The following is an 11,541-nucleotide window of genomic DNA, read 5'->3' as shown; positions in this document are numbered from 1 at the left end:
TTAAGGCTCTTACAAATTAATAGCTACCACGTGAGTTTACTTTCTAATGTACATATGTTATTTAAAGATCACAGTTCATAACAAGCAAAATAGAAACAGACTCATAGATACAGAGAACAAACTGACAGCTGTCAGAGAGGATGTGTTTGTGGGGCTGGGTGAAAAGGTTTGGGGATTAAAAAGAAAAAGACACACAAACACACACACACATACACACACAGTCATAGACACAGACAACAGAATGGTATTATTAGAGGGAAAGGGGGGATGTGGGAGGACAAGAGGGTAAAGGGAGGGGATAAAGGGATGAAGGGTGATTAAAGGAGACTTGAGTTGGGATGGTGTACACACAATACAGTGTACTGGTAATGTATTATATAGAATTGTGCACCCGAAACCTATATAATTTTATTAACCAATGTCATCCCAATGCATTCAATAAAAAAATAAAGATCACAGTTCAATTAAATGCGGGAAACGATGCAAATAATAGTGCCACTTACTAGGAAGGGTACTACTTAAAGCAATAATCCTAATTTTGAAAGCTTTCAAGTGACATTATTTTAAGAAAAGAAAGTATATCCCTATTTTAAGTGCCACACATCATTCTCCCCCTTTCCCTGGAGATGAAGGAAAGAAAGAAAGAAAGAAAGAAAGAAAGAAAGAAAGAAAGAAAGAAAGAAAGAAAGAAAGAAAAAATGAATGTCCATATTATGCAGAATTTGCCTTTTGGAAATCCATTCCCCATTGCACTAGCTGGAATTTTATAGAGATATAAATCACAAAGAAAGAAGAAGTCAGTAATGAGAGAGAAGTATATTTGAAATATAGATGCAAATTCTGACCACCTGCTGAACAAAAGTAGTCTGCAGAGACTGTCCTGGAAGCCATGATGCCATTAGCATCTTGTAAGCTCCAAATTTACAGCAGAAGAATAGAGGAATTATGTCTGCAGAATCCCAAAGGCCACTCTGATTTATCTCCCAGCAGAATGTTTCAGCCACATCTTCATAAATATTTTAACAGGAATTTAATTTTCATTTTAGTCACACAATAAATCTCTTTATTACACACTACCCTTTTGTCCTTAATGAGTTGCTTTTGTCATGCAATTTGTGTTTATTCTCCTTTTGTGTTTGATAAATACAATTTTAATATACCAAGGAACAATGGTTTTATATACATAAGAGCCTTACCATGGGCTGTTTAATTTTAGTCATGAATTCTATTTATTTTAATACAATTTATACTACAGTTACCAATTGGCTGGTATGTAACTCCAGCATTTGTCCACAGGGTATTAGGGAATCAGGGCAGTGAGGGGATGTGGAGTTCAAGTTCAAGTTCGGTGCCCTTACTGAACACGGGTTTGGATGCATTGGCTGTATCCACCGTCTTATTGTCAGTTTGTTTTATCAAGTGGAATGTGAGATTTGTGGGCAGTGTGGTGGACTCTCACCTTTAAGTTTCATGTGTCACACTGGTTTTTTGACTATGGTGGCATTGTATTACAAGAGATGGTCAATTTTGTTGACCACATCCTGCCATCAAGAGGACAATGAAAGGTATTGTCTTTCATACATTTGCTGAGGAAAATTACAGCACTAAGCAGACCCTATCAACGCAGAGTGGATGTATCCTGGAACCAATCTGTTCAACAAGTTTGTTGGTTGTGGTCAAGATAATAAATTTGCCATTTGCAAACAGGTCACCCAACTGGTGTTGTAGGCAGTCAAAACTATCATCTCTGCCTGTGTCATCTCCCTTTACGCTTTGTTTGAAATCATTTTTTTTTTGCCACGAGTTTTTACTTCCATATTTAGAATGAAACAAGAGTTTAATTTTAACAGTTATCAAAGTACAGTTGCCAAGTGGCAGAGTGGCAGGCCAACACAACCAGAGGTGTAGCTTTTCAGGCCATGTTTTTATTAACTTAGCAAATGATTTAAAAAATTGTTTTTATTCAAGGCCCTGTATAATATTTCCCAAACTTCTGCTTTTTCTTTTTCTTTTATTTTTGTTTGTTGTTTTGGTATGGTAGTTTATTATGTGGTCCGAGAACCAACAAATACCTTTGTTCTCCTCTATGTGACAAACATGAGTGTCTCGCTGAAAAAGCATAGTGACCACACAGCAGCAGACATTGGATGAGGGAAATGGAATAGCTGAGACTTATTGGTCCTCTTAATACTTACCTATGGTCTGCTGTGGCTTTTTCAATTTCTTCTTTATTAGTACTCCTTAATCTGTTGTTTGAATTTTCTACAAAAGATGTCCTTTACATAAAGAAAAATTGTTTTCTTTTATTTAAACACAATACTTAGGTTAATATACTCAGTGTTGTTTATACCTTTAATTGTTTTAATCTCTCTTTATTAGCTCTGTCTGACTGTTTTCTCTCCATTTTTGTATGTGAGCCTTAGCTCCATATTGAGGCCCAGATCATATGCATCCTTGATTGTTCACACATTCATTTATGCACGTACTCATTCGTTCTTTGCTTATCATGAACCATGCACAGTTCTAGGCACTATGAATTCTACTCTAGAAGAGGAATTCATCCCTCCCTTCAACTTTCTGGAATCATTTCATTCATTCATTCATTCAGTCAGTCAGTCATTCTCTCTCCCCTCCTCTCCCTCCCTCTTTCTCTTTTTTTATTTCATAGTACACTATAAGTTCTTTGAGATTATAATGCTATTTGATTTATCTTTGTATCACTAGTAATTTCCAAGAGAGCATCTTGCACTTGGAAATGGCTTTGTAACAAGCGAGGTGATTATACTCTTTATGAGGAAATGGTTTGCTAAGATGCAATTTTCTTAGCCCAAACCTTTTTCTTACTTTGTTCCAATTAGTAAAAAAGATGCATGTGTTTTGATTGAACACAGATTTGAACCATCCATGAATAATATGGTGTACTGGTTTCAGTCCTGGAATCCACCATTTATTAGCTCTGTGACCTCGTGCCTCAGTTTCCCCAGTGTTAAATGATGATGTTGATAGTTCATAAGTAACTGAGTCAGTTATTATTCAAATGAAATGGGCTAAGTTGTGCAAAAACTGATCCTAATGCCTGTTACATATTGAATTCTCAAAAATTCTTACTACTGTTATTATTTTTTATTAGTTGTGATTATGAAGGCTGTTAATAATAATATCAGATGTTTGACTTATATTCAAGATTCTTTCCAATTCTATGATGTAGCAAGGTGATCTGTTCTTGGAAGCAATGGTGTCATAGGTTTCCTCTGCCAGTGTATATCTTTCTGTATTTAAGTTATTTTAAGGTACCCGGCATCCTAGTTACAATTGAACTTGTCAGGTTTAATCTTCACTGCGTTGTTTGGCTGCCACAGGATTCCACAGGGAGAATAAGGTAAATGGGCTTTTTTATGATCACATTCCACATGATGATCTTTTACACTCAAAAATAATAATAGAAAATATTTCATCTTTCACTTTTGTTAAGATCTGAGGAAAATGCTATTTCTGTTTTGATTACCGAATCTCCTGATTGTTCGTTTTCTTTTTCAGATACTTGAAAACGAAGTGGCTTTCAAACAGGGAGAACACTGAATTGGGCTTTAAACAGGTCATATTCCTGGAGAAAGGTACCCGGGAAAGGTAATAACAGTAATGAGAGTTTCTTAAATGAAAAGAATGATGGAAGTGTGAACAGCTGCCAGCCTCTACCCCTGGCTCCCTGATGCAGTCTAGTGAAATGGAAAGCAAACACTTTACATGTCCTGCCCTTAATTTAATGGGAGGTTGGCAGGCTCAGTTTTCACATACTCTCTCTTTGGGTTGTGGTCTGAGATCCAGTAAACCAGAGGAGGGAGACACAGATGGCAAAGCAATAGTGACTGTTGAGAGAGAGTGTTCAAATGTTAGCTTTGGGCTTCCGTTCTTTACTTTAAATGTAAAGTAAACCTTTGGTTGGTTGGTGTTTGAGTGAGGTATATTTTTTGAAATATTTTTTAGTTCTCTGTTAACTTTACCCATGTCCCAGGGCAGGTTGTAGAATAACTGATCTCATCCTTTAAAATAGGGGTGTCGAACTCAATCAGAGAAGGGGCCAAAATCTAAAATCCAGCCTAAATCGCGGGCCGAATGGTTTACTGAACAGTCATAAACTGACAATGTCATAAACTGACAGCGGAGTGCAGTGATGACAGCGCGGTGCGGGCCACATTGCAAGGCCTGGCGGGCTGGATTTGGCCCGCAGGCCTTGTGTTTGACACATATGCTTTAAAACAAAGGTGTGTTTTTTTAACCTTGATACTAATATAATTTTGGGCCAGATAATTCTTTGTTCTGGGGACTAACCTATGCATTGTGCGGTGTTTAGCATCATCCCAGGCCTTTATCCAGTAGATGCAAGTATCAACTCCTCAAAGTGGTGACAGCCAAAGTATATATCTCCAAACACTGCTCAATGTCCCCTGTGGTGAGTGTGTTTGTGTGAGGGTGAGAGGAGAGAGGGAGCATTATCATGTTCCAAACCCTGGGCTTGGAGCTTTACATCCAATCCTTAAGTAACCTTGAGAAGTAGGCATTATTGCTTTCATTTTTACAGACACAGAAACAGGAATCCAGAGAGCTTATGTAATTTCCCTATGGTTACAGATTGTGAAAGATCAACTTTTCTTCTTTATTAATTATCCATTCTGATCCTTCTCTTGCCATAGAGATAGAGTGACTAAATCTTATATTTCCACTTCTAAAAAAAATATAGGCAAATTATGGAAAAAAAGAGATACATAATTTCTGATAGTTTCACTTTATATTATAGAAAGGAAAACATATATAATGTAATGGCCATGATGAAGTATGAAATGGAAATAGATATGTGGACTTCAAGATATTATCACCAATTAATACTTAGCTTATTTTGGGACACTGTGGTAATTGTTCCTTTCAAGATATTAAAGTTTCTGCCCTAACTGGTTTGGCTCGGTGGATAGAGCATTGGTCTGTGGACTCAAGGGTCTCAGGTTTGATTCTGGTCAAGGGCATATACCTTGGTTGGGGGCACATCCCGAGTAGGGGGTATGCAGGAGGCAGCTGATCAATGTTTCTCTCATTGATGTTTCTAACTCTCTATCTATCTCCCTTCCTCTCTGAAAGAAATCAATAAAATATATTTTTAAAAAAAGATATCAAAGTTCCTATACTAAGTAGTTCTGATACCACTCAGAATGGGAAGAACAAGGAGGCGTAAAAACCAATGCAATGTGGGATCTTGGGCTGGATCCCAGAACAGAAAGTGACAATAGTGGAAAGCTGGTGATATCTGTAATTTATTTCATAGTAGTGTTTCAATATGAATTTCTTAGTTTTGATCATTATAGGATGGTTATGCAAGATGTTAACATTAGGGGAAGCTGAGTAAAGGATATATGGAAACTGCTATTTTTGCAGCTTTCCTGAATGTTTAACACTGAAGTTGTGCTTTGAATAACATGGCCTTGAACTGCACAACTTGACATGTCCTTGGACTTTTCTTCAGTAAAGATACTCAGCCCTCCATATCCCTGGGTTTAGCATCCACTGACTCAACCACCTGTGGATCCGAGAGCAGTGTTTTTGTTTGTATGGAATCCATGGATGTGAAGAGCCCATGGTTCTATGTATTATTGTTCTATGCCATTTTAAATGAGGCACTTTAGCATCTGATGCTTTTGGTATCTGCACAGGGTCCTGGAACCAATCCCCCACAGATACCAAGGTCCAACTATAGTTAAGTTTTTGGGGAGTCAAAAGTTATATGTGGATTTTGTACTGCCTCTTTGCTCAGAGATCAACTGTATTTAAAATTATGAAAATGAAATTTATTATTAATGAAAACAAAATCTATTAAGCAGCAGGAGATCTGGGTTCCTATCTCTATTTTACTACTTCCTACTGGCATTTTTTACAGTTAAAATCTATACATTATTTGTTTCAAATATGAAAATAGGTTCTAATAATAAGTAATCAATTCAATGGGTTGGTGCTAGACCAGATGACCTTATAAGGTTGCTCTGGTAAATACAATAATTGCCTATATACCTATCAATCATATATCTAATTATATGTCTGTCTCTATAAATACATGCACATGCACAGAACTTTGTTTAAAAACTTTCAAATGAAACCTTAACTTTGGTTTTTAACTATAGAGTGTGAAATGAGTATTTAAGAGTAGTGAGAATGAGTCTCAGTGGCTGAGAGGATTTAGTATTACATTATTCAGCCATCGCCCTAATGCAGGTTTCTCAGGCAGATGAAAGATTATAGGAGGTTGTACTCATAATGAGGATGAGACCATGTGCCTAATGTTCTAGAACTGCCATTAGGAAATGCAAGTATATCACAGCCCAATTCTGCCAAGATATTTTCCCTTGGAAGAAACTTGAATCAAAGGAACTTTATTTGGAAAGTTTAGGATTCCCTCCTCAGCACATCATTTATCTCAAGACATCCCAGAATCTACTTCCAAAGTTCACATGAGAGGTCCTGACCTTTAATCCACACTTACTTTAGGGAAACTATAATGCTGGATGCATTCCATAGGTCAGTTAATGTCTGAAGGAGTTTGATTGATGAAAAGACAGGTTTTAAGTATCTGAGAAAAAGTGGTTGCTGGTTTGAAATAATAGTGAAACCAATCAGACCTTCTAACAAGGTTCCTGGGGAATGATCTCACTGAGAGTTTACCAAGGATTTACATGTCATGATCTTGCAGAAACATTTAAAAGTTATATGTTCTATTTTGGATTGAGACTAATATTCTTATTTTAATTTGGTTGACTGCAAAGATGTGGCCCTGTCACTGATAGAACATAAACAGGGCTTCCTTTGCAACAGCAGAGGAGATTTCCACACAATTGGCAGTTGGTGATGCCAAGTGCAGTTGTCACCTTGATACTGTAGGCAATGAGAATTTTTATATTCCATAATAATATTACTTTTGGCTGTGGCTTCTGAAATTCCGAGCAGTTTCATATTGATGACTGAGCTATTTCTCCACTCTGTCCTACAAGGCAATCAGAAGAAATGAGAGCTCTATTACCCTTCATGGACTTCTGAGTTCCTGAGCTGGTGTATTAGTTAACTTCCCTGGTCGTGGCACTACTTATTCCCCCTTAGCTTTGAAAGAATTTAACTTTTTCTTATCTATGATCCTTATGCTGCCTTTCTGCTATAAATTTCTCTACAGTGTCATTCTAATGTTGTTCCTCAATTGACGTCAGAATTGATATTTTACTTTTTATAAGGAATCAAAAAAGGATCAAACTCACTTAATATCACTTTTGAAAAAGGGCATCCCCCAAAGCTTGTCATCTTTTCAAACCAAACAATCTATATCCTCTCCCCACACCCTAACCTAGGGGTGTCGAACTCAATCAGGGAAGGGGCCAAAATCTAAAATCCAGCCTAAATCGCGGGCCGAGTGGTTTACTGAACAGTCATAAACTGACAATGTCATAAACTGACAGCAGAGTGCAGTGATGACAGCGTGGTTCGGGCCACATTGCAAGGCCTGGCGGGCTGGATTTGGCCCGCGGGCCTTGTGTTTGACACATGTGCCCTAACCCGATGTCCAATGTCATTTGCTCTTTGAAATATGAGTTGAGAATGATGCAGGCCCTTATATGAATCTTTACAGGAGCCTTCAACCAGCCCCATCTCTGTATCTCTGTTTTTGGCTGTCAAAATTCCAGTCTTTTTAATTACAACAAGTATAGCTGCCAAGACCCCCACTAAGACAATCGTGTGATTAAGGTATTATCTATGTTTCCCAAATGGTCAGCTGAATGATAGGTGCCTCCTAGAAAACACATTAAGCAAGTGTGTTTTACTGCCCCCAATAAATTAAATAAAAAATATAGCATTTGAAGATAATTTAGAACAACAGCAGGAATCTCCAGAAGAAAGTAGCTATGAGGAACAAAGGGGAAATCCCAACCATTGGTACAGTACAATGGCCTCTTACAGCTCTCTGATGTGCTTGTGGTAGAAACCAGATGTGAGCCACACCTCTATGGGCAAAGGGAAGTCTTCCTCTAAATAAGGAGATATTCTGATGTCAAACATCCCAGGAAGAGGAGGGTCCTAATATGGAGGATAAGGATTTGGAAGATAAGTCTCAAATAGGAGAGAAGGAATACAGTAGGCTTTCTCTTCCAAGAATAATTATTTTTCTTTGGATTTGGATTCTAAAAATTTAGAATATGTTCAAAAATAAGCTCCGGTGGGAAAGATAGTCTCTACCAAGTGAGATTGATGTGATCTGGACCTCATGGGAGTAGGCTGGGCTAAGTGGGCTTCTATTAGATCAATGAAGTATATTTGCCTCAATTGAACTATCTCTATAAACCTGAATCATTAGTAAAGACTGGTTTAAATGTAAAGTCTTGGCCAATTATGCTGTTGAGATTTAAGGAAAGGATCTGTTCGACTTCAGGAAGGTGAATCTTAGAGATAACTGTTGTTGTTTTTTTAAAAATATATATTTATTGGTTTTAGGGAGAAACATTGATGAGAGAGAAACATTGATTGGCTGCCTCCTGCATGCTCCCTACCCAGGAGCGAACCTACAACCTCCTGGTGCAAGGGACTAAGCTCAATTGACTGAACTACAGGGCTCCGGGTGAGAAAACAGTCTTGTCCCTGAACAGATGTAGGAACTATAATATTTAGCTGTTTCTTGCCATCTGTGAATTTTTCTCCTAATTGCCATCCTTGGAGTACCCGGGTTTGAATCTCTCCAAGGTAGCCATAGGTGTCTTATAATCACTTCAGAGAAAATTAGAAACTCTGTGTACTAAAAGTGAAATAGATTAAATGACAGTTTGCACCATCTGAGTTCTTTCTCAGTCTACTCTAAGAGGATTCTTTCTCTGTGATGAATTAGGACTTGACTTTATCAGCTCCTCTAAATTATTTATATTTCATTCTCTCTCCTAGTTCTTTAATTTCTTGCTAGGATAGGTGATGCATTAGATTCTTGGATTATAGACAGGGGTTTGCCCAATTAGGATAATTATAGTTATTCTTTCATCTTCACATTTTACATAGGGACTTAATCTTATATCTTGTCTCTGCTCCTTTCTGTTTGTATTAGAAACCACTGGATCAAAGATAAAATAAATATGCATTTGATAATTCATTAATTCTTTTCCTCATTGTTATTTTTTGTCTTCAATATCCATTCTGTAGTGGTGTGCTAGAACTGGTTGGCCCATAAGGGCCTACTGATAAAAATATTCAGAAATTTCACAAGCTGAGTGTTAAAATATTAATAATTTGAACTTGGCCCTGGGAGGAGTATTTCCATAACCACGGAAGTTGGAAATTGATAGAAATCAGAGGTCTTTTCCCCTTCTTCCTTTTTTCAAGAGAGTTTATTTAACACATCACCACATTTGGTTGTTGGCACCATAAATGTGGCATAAAAATTAATTTATTATATTTTAAAGGGGACTGACTTTCAAGAGTAGGTGACAGAGTGGACAGAGTTCTGGATGATCAGTCGTCATGTCCTAATTCTTTTCTTGACAAGCTCCCCGACTTTAGGGTAATCAATTCACTTCCTGTTCCCTCGGTTTCCTTACATACAAAATAAATGATTGAGCTGATCAATCATTTATTTTGATCAGTTAAACCCTGAAAATTTTATAATCAGTAAAAAACACTTTCCATTAAAAGAGTCATGCAAAAATAACTGAACTGTCTAGGATGGAAAGGATATTAAGGAGTTTGTAGAGTGAGAAGAATTGGCACTTCACATCATGAAGATGGTAAAAGAAATGGCATCAGATGAGATAGTTACTATGTAGAAAGAGCCCATTGAAACGAGAGCATATGGAGGATAATGTCTGCGTATTCAAATTAGTGCCAGGTTTTGTGGTTTGTTGGATGCTTTTCCATAGACTTTAGAAGGAGAAAGACTACAGCTGTGAAAACTCCCCTCTTCACCTTGGCTGAGGAACTCTCCAAGAGAGCAGATGGTTCTGAATTTCAAGCCATGAATCATTGTCAAGGGATTTCCTCAAGCTGCCATGAGCAAGTACAGTTGACAAGCCTCAATGGGTAATATTTTTATTACTCTTGGTGTCAGTCACATTCATGCCCTTGCTGCTGGGATCAGGCTTACTGTTCATAAAGCTACAACTTGGAAACCAAACAGCAAGAGTCAGCAAATTATTTCCATTTAATGTCTAATGGATGTTTCAAGACTTTAGTAGTCCTCTTTTTAACATTCATCAGTCAATAAAGTTTCAACAATAAAGATCAACTTAAAAAAAGAGAGAGGAGCCATTTTTTTTCTTTATTTTGCCCAATTTCAATGCAGACCAATAGGTAAATATTTATCGATTTTGGTACCTTTCTTAGCTAATTTCTGAAAGCCATTATTATTAGTATTATTTTGTTGATTATAGTGTCTGATTTAAATTTGTTACTTTTTATAATGTAGGCAGATAAGTGAGCATTTGGTTTTGACATGGATTATAATGCATTTAATCCTAATGCTATGCTTCATAATCTATAATAATAAAAGCATAATATGCTAATTAGCCCAGACAGCACAGTGATCTTCCAGATGAAGCTATGGTAGTGGGGGCCGAGGCAGAGGCAGTTGGGGGGCAATCAGGCAGGCATGTGAGTAGTTAGAAGCGATCAGGCAGGCAGGCAGAGTGGTTAGGGGTGATGAGGCAGGCAGGCAGAGTGGAGATCAGGCAGGCAGGCAGGCAGGTGAAGGGTTAGGAGCCAGTGTTCCCAAATTGCAAGAGGGTGCAGGCTGGGCTGAGGGATTGTTCCCCCCACCCCGTGCATGAATTTTGTGCATGGAGCCTCTGGTAAATACATATCCTATGTGGAGGAATCATGATGAATTAATTTGACTCTATTAAAAAATCTTAAAACAGTGGGCCCTTCATATAAGGTATTATAGAATGATATCAAATTGGTTCTTTCTGTTAAAACTCAAATATACTTTTGTTGCATTGATTAGACCATATTTCAGTTTCCTTACTTTGGCTAACATAATCTGCAATAGCTTTAGCTGAAATTCTACCTAGAATATCTTGGCTATTTGTTTTTTATAGAATGTAATAATTAGAATATGATTCAGTGATAATTTTTTAACATTTTCCATTGCAAAATATCATGGATCATTAGGTTTCAGAACCAGAAATCTAATAGAGGACAAAGTGGCCCAAATTAGAGGCTTCCTCCCCCTCCACATACTGTGGAAAAGTCAACATTTGATGGGTTCTAAGTGTCTTCAGGAACAGGGAAAAAGGCTGTTTCAGAAAGCACATTCGCCTTTTACGTCTGCAGAATTTAGTCTGGAAATGGTTTCATGTTGAGTGCTTCTAAGAGCACTACTTTTTCTGGCATGAAAGGTGGGGCCGTCAAGGGCAAAGAGCAGGGGATTTGAGTCAGCTGGATTTGCTCCATCCTTTGAAACTATGTGACCAATTACAAATGATTCTGAGGCACTTTCCTCACCTATGCAATAAGGAGAATATGTACCTCCATAGGTGACAG

The sequence above is a fragment of the Pipistrellus hanaki genome (assembly GCF_964339955.1).
Source record: "Pipistrellus hanaki genome assembly, chromosome: 9".
Classification (NCBI taxonomy): Eukaryota; Metazoa; Chordata; class Mammalia; order Chiroptera; family Vespertilionidae; genus Pipistrellus; species Pipistrellus hanaki.
This window is presented reverse-complemented; position numbering follows the sequence as displayed.